This window comes from Leptopilina boulardi, unplaced genomic scaffold (assembly GCF_019393585.1).
Source record: "Leptopilina boulardi isolate dan_hultmark-lab unplaced genomic scaffold, ZJU_Lbou_2.1 LbouV2_386, whole genome shotgun sequence".
NCBI lineage: Eukaryota > Metazoa > Arthropoda > Insecta > Hymenoptera > Figitidae > Leptopilina > Leptopilina boulardi.
The window spans coordinates 205,428-223,492 of NW_026137958.1; the positions used below are offsets into that span (position 1 = coordinate 205,428).

General features: G+C 24.9%; 1 protein-coding gene across 6 annotated transcripts in view; it reads left to right on the forward strand.

Annotated features, from left to right (window-relative positions):
* Window positions 1-899: 899 nt before the first annotated feature.
* Window positions 900-18,065, forward strand: part of LOC127288432 (cell adhesion molecule Dscam2-like) — a 155,297-nt gene continuing 138,131 nt past the window's right edge. For 5 of the 6 annotated variants that reach the window (XM_051315871.1, XM_051315866.1, XM_051315872.1 and 2 more), the window contains exon 1: window positions 900-1,207. The gene's annotated coding sequence lies outside the window, so the exon portion shown is untranslated. The remainder of the gene's footprint in view (window positions 1,208-18,065) is intronic. The other variant, XM_051315870.1, reaches the window with a different exon arrangement.

The following is an 18,065-nucleotide window of genomic DNA, read 5'->3' on the forward strand; positions in this document are numbered from 1 at the left end:
CTGGTGGGACATTCGCTAGCTCAGACAAGCTTGCAGCAAGCTTGCGCGAAAAGACTGACAACCTTGCACGGTAAGCTTGCCGCAAGTTTCCGTGCTATCTGGGATATAACATGTTTCTACATAGAAAAAATTTGTTTTCGCCACTTTGAAAATTTTTATAAACGAAAGGACTACAAAGCTTCCTCCTACGTGGAAGCAAAATTATCAATTAACAATTTATAAACAAAATAATCTTAATAATTACCTATAAAATAGTTTAATAAATTCGAATGAGAAAACCGGTTTTAAAAAGATGATTTTTGCTGTATCTTTTCTCTCCTAAAAATTGCTAAAAATTTTTATAGAAATTCTGTAAAATAAAATTGTCGATAAATAAAAAATTCGTTTGAATATTAAAAATTCCCTGAAATGTTAATTAAAAAAATTAAAAATTCGTCAAAATATAAAATTCTATTTTTAATTTCTGTTATATGTTTTGAAAATCTCATCCAAGGAAACGAAATTTGTTAACGTGGAACGCCTTGTGTTCGACGTCATCAGCTTTAGGCGACGGAACGGATTGTTCGACAATTATTAGACGACAACGGTCTTTGCCTTTCAATCCCCTCATTCTATAACCTTCATGGTGGAGGAGGGGGTGAGTTTGAAGAACGGATGATGTATGCGTATGTGTGTGTGTGAGGAAGTTATATGAACACAGCATGAAAAGGGGTACACACGAAAGGTTGGGGATTATATATTCGAGGGGAATGTGGCGGGTGGTTGTGGATAGTCAAAAGGGGGTAAAGGGTGATGAGGTCAAAGTGGGAGAGAATTGAGAAACGGGGTGGAATTTCGCGCGTGCTCGGCTTCTCTTCCGGCTGCTGAGGGGGATTCTGGACCCGCTTCGTTCCGCGCGTGAGGTGTTAGTTCCGCGCGCGATTTCCATCAAGTAGGATGTTATATTATCGAATTTAATTAAAAGTGGTACTTTTTTTTTTCCCGCCAAACAACCACACTTTGTTTTCGAATTATTTTTTTGCATTTTATTATTCGACATTATCAACAATTCGAGCAAAAAAAAGAAAAAAAAATTGTTTAGTGAAAACTTGGACAATTGTGCCCAAAAAAAATTTGATATTTTATTTAAATTCTTTTTTTCATTTTGAAAATAATCAACGGGAGAGAGAAAAATTGCATTTTCTTCGAAATGTCCAGGGATAATTATGTATGTAATTTTTTAATTATAAAACATATTTTCCATTTTTGAATATATATGAGGTGAAAATTTTTTGTCTTACAAAATTTTCGAAAAAAAAAATTTAATCGAAATTTTAATTCAAAATTTTTTTTTTTTTGCAAATAAAGGAGAAATATTTATACGGACATTATTTTTTTTTTTTTATATTTTCGTTGAAATTTTTTTTTGTTTAATGAAGAAAATGTATTTTCACCTACCGCATTCAAAGGGAAATTATTAATATATATTTTGTATTAAAATGAGTACGTGCAACTTTCATGAGCTCAAAAAGAGCCTGCAGTTATATGAGAAAATCCTTTGAGTTTACATATAAATTTAAAATACGTCGCATATATATATATATATTTTTTTTTTCCGGTATAATAAAAATGCTGTTTTTCATTTGGAAAAAAGGGATGTTCATTTTCTTAATAGTATGTCCCCTCTGAAATACCACAAACTCGAGGGGAAGGGGGAGGGGGGTACTTATTAACAGAAAATAAGCGACCAGCATTCTGTGTCACTCCAGTAATTAGTGACTGTATATAATATCATGCGCTCGAGAATATTTCGAATAATTAAGAAGCATTTTTTATATATAACAGGCGCACTGGTAATTAATGATTAAATAAATTAGGTCCTAAGGTTTAAACTAAAATTTGCAAAAACGAATATTTAATTTTAAAAAATATAATAATAGAAAAATTTTTGTGCCCTAATATATTATTTTCTGAAGTAAAAATTTTTTTTTACCATTGGTTGTAAAAAAATTTCTAAAACTATATTTTTTTTTATTATGGAATATTTGAGATGGCTATTTTTCATTTTTTTTTAAAAACAGTTAATTACTTCAATTAGTTTTTTAGGTAACAGGAAACATTGTACGTTGAAAATTGATGTAATTGTAGAAGTACATCGACTATCCTTTCTTTTTCATTTGTGCTTTTCGATATTCGATACCTGTCTATCTGCATATAATCCCTTCGTTGAATGATCCATTTTGTGAATTTCCTCTCATTTCTATCTTTCTCTATACTACACTTTATGGATTATTTCGAAAGTCCTTAAAATTTCCATTCACTCGTCAAAATTAATTTTTTTCTTCTTTTTCTTTTTATTATTAAAGAAAAAGTAATAAAAAATTTTTTCACAAAAATATTTATTATTAAATTTACAAATTAGGAATAAAACATTTGTTATAAAATAAAGTGAAACAAAATAAATTTTATATTCTTTTTAAGGATTAAAAATTATTTTCGAAACATAACAATATAAGAATACACCCAGAGAAATGATTTATTTGAACCAAATAAAATATATTTGAGTTAAATAAACGTATATTTGTCTCAGAGCCTACTAACTTATTTATTTGGCATAAATAAAAATTTTATTTGTCAGAAATAAATTTTTCTTTGGCTCAAATAAATTTTTTATTTCAACGAAATGAAATATATTTGCAACAAATAAATGAGTTAGTAGGCTCGGAGACAAATATACAATTTCTCTGAGTGTAGTCTGTTAATTAATTGTAATATAAATTTTTGTCAGGGAGAATTTTTTTTTTGCAAAAAGTATAAAATTAAATTTTTATTTGAAACAAAAAAGTTATTGTACTAAAAAAAATTTATTTGATTCAAATACTGGTGTATTTGGTTATTATCAAATAAATATTTACTTGAATTAAATATATAGTATTTGAATCAAATATTTCAGTATTTGAAGCAAATACCATTTATTTGATTCAAATAGGAAATATTTGATTCAAGTAAATATTTATTTGATAATAATCAAATACACCGGTATTTGAATGAAATAAATTTTTTTTTTCAGTGTGGATTAAATCTTAATTTTAAACAATATTGTTGGTTTTATTTTTAAATTGTTCGGATCAGTGGTCCGTATTACATTTTTATGCGTGTCACATACTCATTCATCCGTGAGTGGGCATGTAAATTCGTCCTCTCACGTATTCTCGTATTCAAGCGCACGTTCTGGGGTCTAAAACCAGTGCATTGATTAGTCCATTTCAGGAGACTTGAGAGGAGAATATATATATATATATATATATATATATATATATATATATGTATATACAGCTTCTGAGACAATTAAATTCTCTCAATTACAGATGTCGAAAATAATTTAATTGCGAAAGGAATTACAATAATGGTGATTTGAAAAATTGAAAAGACTACAATTTACAATATTAAATAGAATTAGATTTAAAAAAAAAAACTTAAAAAAATAGAATATACCAAAAATATATGGTTAAATTTTGTCTGACTGAAATAGAATTTTACTACTGATATCACAAAACCACAAGGTCTGACTGAGAATAATTTCTACTAGAACTCAGTGTAATTAAAAATACATAAAATTGTGAGATATTAAAATAAGAGCTCTTATTTTAATGAAATTTTAATTTATTTTAATTTTCCCATTAAAATGAAATCTTATTTTAATATCTAAAAATTTTCTAACCAAAATATCCAAATTTTTTTTGTGATGATATGCAATGAAAAAAATTATTTATTTAATTCAAATAATCGGTTACCTATTAGCAAATAAATATTTATTTGAATTAAATAATTTTTATTTGATTCCAAACTGTATTTGAAGCAATAATAATTTCTGTATTTGAAACAAATACCATTTAATTGACTCATGTAATAATTAATTGATGCAAAATAAATATTTATTTGATAATAGTAAAGTAACTGAATATTTGAATTAAATAAATATTTTTTTCAGTGTGTGTCTGACCTAAATGTTATTATACTACTGATATGTCTATTTTTTAAATTATTTATTTTATTTAATTAAAACTGTCTTTTTCTACTCAAATAGGAAAATAAATGTCTGACTAAAAGTGTCTTTTACCACTTAATACAAACGTATATTACACAGAAAATTATAAGGTATTAAAATAAGCTGCAACGCTTATTATTTTAATTCCTTTTAATTTTCTGTGTACTTTTGACAGTTTAAAATCACTTTTACTATTTACAGTTGACTTTAAACAAAAGGTAAAAAATTGTCTGACTGTAGTTGGCTTTTACTACTAGTTTTTTATATTTTGTCTGACTGAAATTGACTTTCACTACTGCGACTAATATTTATAATAATGTAAAATATTCTGTATATGATTGCTACTATTTTTTATTACTGACAAAATATTAGAAAAAATTTACAACTTTTTGTCTGACTAAAACGGTCTTTTACTACTTACATTGGAGAATTTAACGAATTTAAAGCGTTTTGGCTAAAAATTGGTCATTTACGACTGAAAAAAATTATAATTTTGAATGTCTGACTAAAACAAACTTTTACTACTTATTTCAAAATTGAGAGAATTTAGCGTTGTATTATTTATTTTTAATATTGTTTTTGTTGTTGTTATTATTATTTTCTGTGTACTTTTGACAGTTTAAAATCACTTTTACTATTTACAGTTGACTTTAAACAAAAGGTAAAAAATTGTCTGACTGTAGTTGGCTTTTACTACTAGTTTTTTATATTTTGTCTGACTGAAACTGACTTTCACTACTGCGACTAATATTTATAATATTTTAAAATATTCTGTATATGATTGATACTATTTTTTATTACTGACAAAATATTAGAAAAATTTACAACTTTTTGTCTGACTAAAACGGTATTTTACTACTTACATTGAAGAATTTAACGAATTTAAAGCGTTTTGGCTAAAAATTGGTATATACTACTGAAAAAAATTATAATTATAATTATTTTATAATTGAGAGAATTTAGCGTTCTATTATTTATTTTTAATATTGTTTTTGTTAGTATTATTATTATTATTATTATTATTATTATTATTATTTATTTATTTATTTATTTTTATTTTTCTTCTTATTTTTATTATTATCATTATTTAATATATTTATAATGATGCACAATCTACAAGAGTTTAAAAATGATTTTTCCAACATGATTGAAGAGCAATTTTAAAATAGACTTTTCCTTTTTCATGAATTTTTTATGTCGCGTGATTTTTATGAACGTCAGCGAGATAAGCAAAAAAAAAAAAAAAAAAAAAAATTTTTTTGGCTGAGTAACGTAATAACCTGAATTGCGAAATGCCAAGGGATTTAAGTTTCACGATAAACACAAAACAGATTAACCTTTTCTGCCTTCTTCTTTTTTTTTTTCTTTTTCTTTTTCTTTTTTTTCAGCCCAGAGTCGGTAAGAGAACTCATAAAACTTGCTAACCGCCGCTCAATGAGAGAATTCCTACGCTCTTTTTCCCGTCCGGGGTAAATAGAAAGTAGTAAAGTTTCAACGCCTCAAGCGATTCTTTGCCTCCTGTACCTCGGACTTGAGAGAGTATACACAAAATTTTACGAAATCAAAAAGACTTTCATTCACTTTTGAGCAGAAAAAAAGAAGAATTTATTTACTATAATGGAAAAGAACACTTAACTTGTTAACTGTGCAATTTATTATCACTTATAATATTCTTTGGAAATTGTATTTTTTTCTATTATTTATTAGTTTTTTTATTTGTTAAATATTTAATTTCTTTTTCTTTTTTTTATTACATTTTTTTTCTCTTATATTAGAATAATATTTTTAGCTTCAATTTTTTAATTTTAATAATAATTACCTTAAATATTATTTTAATGTTATTGGATAGAAAGAAAATTCTAGTTCAATTATTTCTACAGGGATTTAATATTCAACATTATCAAATATTTGATTAAAAATTCCAGATAACTTGTAACGATATATTTTTTAGTGTTTTAATATTTGAGATAAACTGTTTTATTGGCATTTTATTAAATGGAATTCAATTTAAAAAATAGTAAAATTTTTTTTTTATTACACTCAGAGTAAAGGTATATTTGTCTCCGAGGCGACTAACTCATTTATTTGTTACGAATATATTTTATTTCATTGAAAAAAAAAAATTTATTTGATCCAAAGAAAAATTTATTTCTGAGAAATAAAATTTTTATTTACGCCAAATAAATAAGTTAGTAGGCTCTGAGACAAATATACGTTTATTTAATTCAAATATATTTTATTTGAACTTCAAATAAATCATTTCTCTCGGTGTAATGTTTATATAAAAATAGTTTTTTTCAATTATAACTTTCTTAATTTAGAAACAATTTTAATTACAAGTTTTGTTAAGAAATATGTATATATATATATGTATATTTTTAGTCTTGATTTATAACCGAAGTAACATACATTTATGCAAACGCCAGTACATAACGTTGTTATTGTTTAAATGAGAAATTATTCTAATGTATAGAGTTTGCTTTTACGAGCGCTAGAGGTTGCGTTAGCTATTCTGCATCTAAATTGTATAAACTTTTGCTATAATCACAAGGCGGTTTGTTTTAACTACTCCCTTGTATCAGAATCATATTTTCTCAAAAACAATGAAAATGAAAATGAAAATGAAAATTTTGGAAAATCAAAAATTCATAATGTACACTGAAAAAAAAAATTATTTGATTCAAATACTCGATTACTTGACTATTATTAAATAAATATTTATTTGTATGAAATAATTATTATTTGAGTCAATTAAATGGTATTTGTTTCAAATACAAAAATTATTGGTTTAAATACAATTTATTTAATTCAAATTAAAAATTATTTGGTTCAAATAAAAATTTATTTGATAATACTCAACCCAAGAAGCACGTAATATATCCTCAATATCAAGGTAATATATTACACGTGAGATTCGTAATATAACGCTGTAATATTACAGTAATCTTACAGTGATCTTAAAATGTCCGCCTCAAGGTAATATTACCGGGAATATTACTGTAATATTAACGGTAATATTACAGTAATATTACAGACTGATTTGAGTTATTCATAAAGCATAAAAAACGTAAATATATTATAAGTCAATTTGGCTTGTTGGTAAAACTCTGGACTCGTGTGCTTTGAGTTCGGGGTTCGATTCCCTGGATGGGTAGATTTTTTTCGTAAAGAAATGTTCACATAATATTACTGTAATATTCTCTTGTAATATTATCTTAATATTACGGTATAATATTACTGCAATATTACTGTAATATTACCTTAATATTAGCGCGTAATATTACAGTAACATTACTGGTAATATTACCTTGAGGCGGACATTTTAAGATCACTGTAAGATTACTGTAATATTACAACGTTATATTACGAATCTTACATGTAATATTACCTTGATATTGAGGTTATATTACGTGCTTCTTGAGAAGTAATTGAGTATTTGAATCAAATAAATTTTTTTTTCAGATGAAATTTTTGTAAAATAATTTTTAATTAGCGAATTTTAAAAATCGCGCCAAAATAGTTCTTTGTCAATTCGATCATTTACAATTTCGGACAATTTGAAGATTCGTCCTTTCGCACAAATTCGATAAATTGGAAATTCTGACATTTAAAAATTTGAATCAGTTAAAAATTTGTTTGTGATTCAGCTAAAATTAAAACTAGTTTTTTATTCTAAAAAGTTTGATAAAGAGAAATTCTGTGAAATAAAAATTCTGCGACAAATAAAAATTCGGTACAAAATTATTATGGAAAATTACAAATTTCTTAATTCTGATGAAAAACTTTTAAGACATCTTCTTCGAGTTTTATATATAAAGAGAGAGAGAGAGGTTACTATATTAGAAGTTGAACCACCTAAAGAAGTTGATAGTAGTTTTGCATACTTTTACTTCAAGTATTATCGACTTAATCTTACTATGAAATTAGCTTCATAGTTCTTGGCCTGTGCGGTAATAAAAAGGGGAATCTTCTTCCGGTGCGGAAATTGTACCTCTCTCTCTCTCTCTCTCTCTCACTCACTCACTCTTGTATGGTGGAAGCCACAAATGTGGTATAAGGGTATTAAACCCGAAAACGTTGGCTATAATTTGTCTCCTATTCTTAGAAGCGTAAGCGTTTTCTTCTCTGGGATTTCACCCGCCAATGGCAACCACATCTTTCCAAACGATCAAACTTAATCTCGTTCTTAAATTTATAGACGTACGGACCATTTTACGGTCAGGAAATATAATACGTTACACACGCAAGCTCTTCTTTTGATTGGTTGTGTTATTCTTGGAAAATTTCATCTCACTAATTATTACAAATCAGTGAGATTTAATTCTTTATTTTATAGTCGCTTTATTATATTTTTTTTTAAATGAGATAAAAGAAATTTGTAAATTTCAATTCTTTGAAAATTATATTTTTCTTATTTTTTGCATTTTTAAATTAAAAATTTGTTAATTTCCCCTGGAGATAAATTTTCATTTGAAAATCAGTTTTACTTTATTTATTACTGTCCAAGAAGAATATGAAAATTTTTTGTTTGACTAAAACTGACATTTACTACTAGCAAAAAAAAAAAAAAAGGAGAAAAACTGAGAGATTCACTACTAAAACTAAAAGTACAGGAGAAATTATTCTAAATTATTATAAATTATTATAAATAAAAATTATAATACAGTGGGACCTCTATTATCCGAACTAACCTATATAGGGCCGGGTTCGGATAATAGAAATTTCAATTTTTATTTTATATAATTAAAGTAAAACATTAATAAAAATAAAAACGAATTTTTTAAGATTCGGAAAGGCAAAAAAAAAGTTCGGATAACAGAAGTTCGGATAAAATATTTTACGGTTTGGATTAACAAAGAGTTTGGTTAACAGGGGTTCGGATAATAGAGGGTTCGGATAATAGAGGTTCGGATAATCGAGGTTCCACTGTATTTATAAATTAACTATAATAATTTCCGTATTCATTCATTCATTCCGTCTGTCCACACTTGAAGTTAGTCGTATTTTGTTCCTTTTGTTTTTCTAAAATTTTGACAATTCTTGATTTCGTAATATTTTATGGTTAACACGACGGATATTTTTATTCATCGTCATTAATTAAGTCATATACTAAGTGACAGTTTAAAGTAAAAAAAAAATATTGTTCATTGTGTGCAGCACCAGTATATTTCCTACTTGGTATTTATAGAAAAAAAAGTTTTAATTATAATATAATTTTTATTATTATTTATAAATTTGTATATTATATATACATTTTTTTAAATATAATGATTATTACAGATAATTAGAACATTTTAACTTATAATTATTATTTATTTTAAATTATTATTCATAAATTATTATTATTAATTTGTTTTTATTATTAATTATTAAATTGTTATATTTTTTTATCTATAAACAATATAAAAATAGTTTGCTTTTTTAAAAAATTTTCAATTTGATTTTAATTTTTAATTTAAGTTTAAAGTTTAAAACATTACAAATTTTTTTTAGGTTTTATTTTTTCAAAATTTTTAAATATTTTTTAATTGCTTAATACTTTTTAAAATATAATTAATAATTTTCAGTTAATTTAAATTTCTTTCTGATGACATAATTTTTTAATATTTATTAATTATCAGTTAATTAAATTTTTTGAAAAAAAACATAAATTTAAAATTTTTATTTGCAACGAAATATTTATAGAAAATACAAAAAAATATTTAGCATAATTAATTTTTTGTAATTTAAAAGATTATAAAAAACTTATCGAACATTGACTTTATCAAAAATATTTATTTCTAAAATTTTAATATTTATATTTTAAAATTTTTACTTAAATTTATTTATTTATATAACATCGAACTCATTTTTTTTTCTGTGTATAAATAAATGATAACGTGAAAATTAGAAATATACCTATTATTAATTTAATACTCCACTGATGCAGAATTATTATTATTATTATTATTATTATTATTATTATTATTATTATTATTAATATTATTATTATTTTAAAACAACCATTGCATTCAAAGTTGGACGCGCGTTTGCGCGCGTGTAATTTTGCTAGTATTTATATAATTTTTATTTGTATAAAATAATTATAAATTATTTAAAAACTCCTATAAATATTAATATAAATAAATCCTATTAAAAAAAACAATTTATTAAAAAAAAATTGTATTGAGATTTCAAAAAATAATCGTGAAGAAAAAATTTAATTTTCTCCCAGCGATCTTTTTAACAAACATAATAATGAAAAATGGAATATATTGCTTTCTTGCCGGTTAAATTGGTAAAGAAAATATTTTTTCTAAAAGTAATCGAGTTTTTCGTTTTATATATTGAATTTACTTGAATGCAAGGGCGTGGGTTTTTTCCCTTAATGAAACCTTACAATCTGGAATCTATTTGGGATCTCATTCTTGAAATTGTTTTTGTTTTTCTCCAAGGCGAATTTCACCTACACATCAGAAAAAAAAAAACGAAAAAAAAAGTATTATGAGGAAACGTGTGTATCTCAACGTGATGTAAAGAAGGGAAAATTGTGCTAGGGATCATTATACGATCTATATAAGAGACAAAGATCCACATCAAAATTGCTTAAATAACCAAGGACAAAAGTAGATTAATTTTATTCTAACGGAGAGATCAATTACCTAAAAAAAATCTTTCTTTATTATTATTATTATTATTATTATTATTTTTATTATTTATAACTAAATTAAATAAGATTTAATTAAATTAAATTAAATAAATATAAATTAATTAAGTAATTAAATTTAATAATAAATTAATTATTTATTTTTATAAAAAATTGTATTTTTCTATATAGTTTTCCAATATAAACACTTATATCTCTTGTTTATTATTAAGTGATGTTATTTAGAAATGATTAATAGCTAGTTTTACTGTTGGTTAAAGACGATTTTAAGAAGTTTTGAAGTTAGTTGAGAAAGTTGGGCGAACATGTCAAAGCACTCTCTCTCTCTCTCTCTCTCTCTCTCTCTGGAAACTTGGTGGTATATAGGATGATTCATGGAAATTTAAGAGAGTTTGAAAAACATTTTCAAGAAGTTTTTGAAAAGTTATATAAGAACGAAGGGAATATTTCTGAATATTTCTGGAAATGTTTCCTCAAGTTTTAGTATAGGATACTTATAAAAACAGTTTAGAGAAAAAAATTTTTGTTTTTTTTTTTATCTTTTTCGACTGCGGCAAAAGTTACATGAAAGAAAATTGAGAACACTTCATGCTGTAGGTGAGAAATAATTTAACACGCTCTGTATAGAACATATGGTCGATATAAAGATATGTAATTCAAAATTTAGTTCCACAGTTTTTTTTTTTTTTTAGGAGAATAATTTTTTACACAACTCGAAAATTTAAAAATTTCCACATTTTTCCTCCATTAAAAGAATTGAGGAGAATAATTTTTCTTCTCTTCTTCTTTGTAATAAAAATTATTTTCATTTTTTAAATTTAAAATACAACAAAAAATAATTCTATTTACTTTTTTCAAAAAAATAAAATTTACAAATTTTTTTCTTCGAAATTTTAAATCAATTTACCTATATATATAGTAATAAAAAAACGAATTTCGAGCTTATGGAAATATTGAAGAACTAAATTAAAAAATGTGGAAGAAGAAAAAAAAAATTTCGTGTGCACAGACAGATTTTCAAGTGTGCTGAAAAGGAAGGTTATTAAAATCCACAAGGAGAATCGATATTAGAATTTAGATTTTGCTTCGCGGAAAAAATTCAAATTTTCTTTTTTTTTCGGCATGAAGAACGTGTGTGTGTGTGGGGGGGGGACGAGGTCTTTTGATGGATATCCCATTTTTCGCAATGATGAGCATAGTCATTGCCAGGGAAAATGCATCTAAATGAAATGCTTTTCCATATCAAATAATATAAAAGGCACAGGGCAGCAAATTCTCACCGTTGACGTTGAAATTCTTTGCCTGCCGCTCACACGAGTGATGGGATCGCAGGCGATGTCGTTTTATACGTTCGAGGATGAACTCTCTCTCTCTCTCTCTCTCCCTCTTTTATATATGTGTGGATGTGTGTTTGTATCTGTAAAAGCAGGAAGTATGCGTGTGTAAGAGCACATAGAATCTCTCTCTCTCTCTCTCTCTCTCTCTCTCTCTCTATTCTCTGCATGTGTATGCATGTACGCCAGGGTTCGATCTCCTCCAATTAAATTCTATTGGAATTCGCGCAAATGCCAATACCGGACGGGAACGTTCATTGTGTTGGGATAATGAGGGGGTGTGCAAGGAAGGCGTTCAGCTTAACGGATAGAATACCTCTGCTTGCTTTCTACCACCCCAACGTTGGGTTACGCTTATAGTACGTGCCATCCAGCTATATCCCTCACTTTACTTTTCGCACGCTCCACTTCCAATAGCCAATGCATTGTACACGTATATGTATACCTTATTTTAGAAAATTTTCAAATTTTTATTGTTCAAAATTTTCTTCTACTCTCTAAATCTGCTCTCTAAATCTGAATTAGTAAAAATGTTTACTAATTTGAATTAGTGACTCACTTTTTGCTTCTGAATTAGTAAAATTTTACTAATTATTAGTAACTTTTACTAACAATTAGTAAAATTTAACTAATTCTAAAGCAAAAAGTGAGTCACTAATTCAAATTAGTAAACATTATTACTAATTCAGATTTAGAGAGTAGAATTATATTTTATATATAAGATATTCATTTACACTAAGAGAAACGATTGGTTCCGATTACCATTTCGTTAGTAAGAGTATTTTTGCTAATTTATATTAGTTACTGTTACCATTTAGTTAGTCAGCCTAACTATTTAATTAGTAAAGTAACTAATTAAATAGATAAACAAACTAATTAGTTAAAGCAAATAATAAAATAGTTATGCAAACCAATAAAAATAGTAACAACTAATAAATTAGCAGCATAGTTTACTAACTAAAAATGGTAACCCAAACCAATCTTTTCTCTCAATGTAGAATTTAAATTAATTTGCTTCCAAATTTTATTACATAAAATTTACTGGAAATTATTTTATTTTGTATGCTTTTAATTGTATTAAGTATTTGGATTTTAATTTAATTTTACTCTCTAAATCTGAATTAGTAAAAATGTTTACTAATTTGAATTAATAACTCACTTTTTGCTTCAGAATTAGTAAAATTTTACTAATTGTTAGTAAAAGTTACTAATAATTAGTAAAATTTTACTAATTCAGAAGCAAAAAGTGAGTTACTAATTCAAATTAGTAAACATTTTTACTAATTCAGATTTAGAGAGTGAATTAATAAAAATGTTTACTAATTTAAATTAGTGATTAAATTTTTGCTACAGAATCAGTTAAATTTTACTAATTATTAATAAAAGTTACTAAAAATTTGTAAAATTTTACTAATTGAGAAGCAAAATATGAGACACTAATTCAAATTAGTAAAATTTTTTTACTGATTTTGATTTAGAAAGTAAATAGAAAAAAACGAACGCACGATTAATCCCTAAAAATAATTAGTTACAATTTTCATTTTAAAAAATCTTATTAAATTAAATTAAAATATATCCGTTTTTGCTCTATTTTCCCGTAAAAATATGACAGAAAGTAACCATTTTAATTTCTGCTGTAAACTTTTCGTAGAAATATAGCAAAAAACGGAGCCATTTTAATTTATGCTTTAGTTTTTACTAAAAATAGGTCAGAAATTATAATAACGCCGTTTTTGTTCTACTTCTCCATGAAAATAAGATAAAAATGCTTCCATTTTAATTTCTGACCTATTTTTAGTAAAAACTAAAGCATAAATTAAAGTGGCTCAGTTTTTTTGCTATATTTCTATGAAAATGCAGAAATTACAATGGCACCATTTTTCCTCTATTTTTCCGTAAAACTAAAGCAGAAATTAAATAGCTGCGTTTTTGTCATATTTTTACGGTAAAAATAGAGAAGAGCCATTTTAATTTATGCTTTAGTTTTTACTAAAAATAGGTCAGAAATTATAATGGCGCCGTTTTTGCTCTGCTTTACCATAAAAAATAAAATAAAAATGTTGCCATTTTAATTTCTGACCGTAAAAATAAGGCAAAAACGCGGCAATTTAATTTCTGTTGTAGTTTTACGGAAAAATAGAGGAAAAATTGTGCCATTGTAATTTCTGCTCTATTTTTTCGTAGAAATATAGCAAAAAACGGAGCCATTTTAATTGATGCTCTATTTTTTTTTTTTGCTCTATTTTTCCATAAAAATATGGCAAAAACGCGGCTATTTTAATTTCTGCTGTAATGTTTTTGTAAAAATAGAACAAAAACGGCGCGATTCTAATTTCTGCCTTAGTTTTTCGTAGAAAAATACCAAAAATTGCGCCATTTTAATTTCTGCCCTAGTTTCGGCGCAATTTTTAAAAATTCGCTAATCCGAAATAAAGAAAATTGTAATTGGCCAATTTAAAAAATTGCGTCTAAATCTTTTTGTGCATTATTTATTCAGCGATTTGCAATTTCGGAAAATTGAAAATTTGAGGTTTTAAAAATTCTATCAAATAATTAATTGTATAATAACAAAAAAGTCGGACTTAAAATTCAGTTAAATTAGAATTTTTGTAAAATAAGAATTGTGTGAAATAAAAATTCTTTAACTGAAAAATTTTGTATATTAAAAATTTGTTTAAAATTATTATATTATAATTGAATTCTTTTGTTAAATAATTAAATCAACATATTTTTTTTTATTTATTTACTTTTAAGAGAAAAAGTGCACTGTGTTTTTTTTTTTGAACATATTTCGTCGAAACGAGAAAAATATTTTTTCTTTTCAAACCAAACTGATTTTTTTTTTTTTTCTTTTTTTTTTGTTAATCAATATATATTTTTTTAAATTGAAAACTAACATTCTTTTATCTAAATTGAAAAAAAATTTCAATTGATTTTACTTTTTTAAAAGAAATGAAGAAATCACTGATGAATTTCTTTTTTTTAAAAAAAATGTTTCCTTCCAAAGTATATATGAATTGCTTTTGAATTAAAATCGAATATTTATTAATATTCGTGTATTTTCTCTCTCTCGCGCTCCAACGAAAATTGTGTTACCATACTGTACTTATTACACAATTATCACAATTTTCGTGATGGCACTTGTGCACATTATTTTGCAGCCAGAATCTCGCAATTCATTGCCTTTCCATGCGGAAATTCCAAATGCGAGAGAAACTTTTCTGTTGCGAGTTCAACATGCCAATTAATCTTGAGTTGCAACGTGAGGACGTATGTCTGTACATACATATATATATATACACTATTTGGCTGGAGACATTCTCCCACGAGAAAATTTCATGGAAATTGTTTGAAAACTTCTGTCGAAAATCATATAGGTCTTAATATGAAAATATGATTTTTTTTTATTAAGGGTAATTGTATAGAATTTATTTTCGAATAAGAAATTAATTAAAATTATTTTGGCAATATTGTGTTTCCTTAGGGAAAGGTATACTTAAAAAAAAAGGAAAATCATACACATTTTTTTAATATTTTAGAAATGTTATTTAAAGAGAAATTATTTTTTATTTTAATTGTAATATCAATTTGAAGAGATGAAATTAGAAGTTTCTGAATTATTATACATAATCTGTTGCTTCTATATAATTTGAAACTGGTGTTAAACTCTATATGCGCCCATAAGGATATTGTATTCACATGTATATACAACTATAAATTCTATATATGCATACAGAATATAACACTACATGTGTGTGTATTACGTAATAATTAATTAATTAGTTCAGTATGACGTTACCAGGTACAATATTCCATGGCCGTTATTCATCTAGATAAGATACCTGCAGGTGTCATATAATAGTTAATGTAAGGTTCATTAAAACAAAAAAAAAACCAATAATTTTCGAAATTAAATTTATTTTGTACTTATTATTATTACTATTTTTTATAATAATAATAATAAAAAAATAATAATAATTATTAATAATATAAATTAATAATAAAAATATTATTATTAGTATTATTATTAATTATATTATTAATATTTCTTTGTTCATTAAAGAACAGTTATTTTCGTCTAAGATAAATTATTGTAGAGGAAAAAGAAATATAAGTGCACATAACAAATGGAATTTAGCAAGTGCCAAGCTTAAAGTCCAATTCAAATTTTTGCACTATATATACAAAAGCTTGTAAAAGGGAAACGTGCGACGGCAAAATTGGACTTTTCTTTGTGTTTACAACGATTCACAATTTTTCTTGGAATTTTGCAATTTACCTTATTACATTCTTTCATCACAATAGTTGTGCGCTTATACTTTCTTGACATAAAAACAGTAGTAAAAAATAAAAAAAAGAGCGCAGTTATTGGCAAAAACATCATAACTAGATTTATTTATTAAAATATGAACTATTTCATGAAAACAAAAAAGAAAAAATTCTCATATAAAAAAATTTGATTTTTTTTTTTTGAAGAAAACGTATTTAATTAGACGGATTAATTAAAAAAAAGTATCCAGTTTGCAAAAAGGTTTTCTAATTTTTAATTTTGTTTTTTTTAGAGCAATTTTCAATAAAAAATAATTTAATTTGCTTAATTAAAAAAAAAGTATTTTTAAATGTTTACGAATTTTTTAATTTGTTAAGAAATAAAAATAAATATGAAACTTGTTACTGTGTTAAAATTACACAATTTTTTTTCTCTACTCAAATATTAAATAGAATTAAAAATTTTTTACTCTCAGCTTTACGTTATAATAAAAATGAAATTGAATAAGAATCCTGTGAATAAAAATAATATTTGAATTAAATATATACCGGAATAATTTTTTCCTGACAACTTTATAGAAATTTAAAAAAATTATATTTTTTAACTTATTATTAAAACTTAGTATCTCTAAGTCTGTAATAATTTGCAAATTTTTTTTTTTCCGCCTGAAATGTATATATACAAGCTTTTGACCTCTTTTTTTCAGATTCCTCATATATCGAAAACTCTTTTCATATCGATCCTCCCCTTTGTTCTGTTAATCCAAAATAAATTTATCCGAGAGAAAAGTAGAGTGAAAGAGAGCGATAGAGAGAGAGAGAGAGGATCTACTATATAAAAGAGGTGACACTAATGAGAAGTAAAATATTAAATCTTCATATAACTACCTCTTTTGATGTAAATGTTTTTCATCTACCAATTACGTATATAAAAGCAAACATTTTAATTGATGAATATGTTGCTCTTTATTCAAAGAGACAATTTTCAATATCAATGCGAGAGAATTTGGAAAAAATTATATTTGATGAAAAATAAGCTTTACTAATGCAAAAAAATAGCATTAATTAAAAAAAATATGTCTGACTAAAAATAGGTTTTACTACTGATATAAAAATGTACAATAATTCGAAAAATTGTCTGACTAAACTTGGTTTATACTACTAAAAAATACAAGGGAAAAGTACAATTTTTGTCTGACTAAAATTTACCTACACTACTTATAACAATATTACAAAAAATAAAAAAAAAATACAATTCGAAAAATCCGTCTAAATAAAATTAGCTTATACTGAAAAAAAGTAATTATTTTCTTTTTTCAATATTTAATATTTCATTTCTTATTTACAAAATTTGTTTTTCTTCGATTAAATAAACTTTTTCTAATTCTCCAAAAAAGAAAGGACAAAAAATAATTATAAAGAATAGAGTTACAACTTTTCTCTTGAATCAAGAAAATCCACAAAAGAAAAGTATTTTCCTTTGCCAGTTTGTTTTTTCCCTTTAAAGTTTCATTGAAAAAAAAAAATGTAGACTCTGACTTCGTCTATATAAGAACTAGTTCAACTTCGTTCAGGAAGTAATGAAAATTATCCCCCGGAATACGATTTAAACAATGTAGTAAATTAATTTTACGAAACTTGTGCTCGTTTGTAAGTATTTAATTTTCTCGTAATAAACAATTTTCACGTTTAATAGGAAAATTAAAGAAAATTATTTTTATAAATAAAAAATTCATAAATATGATATAAAACAAAAAGTATGAAAAATATAATAATATATATATAAATA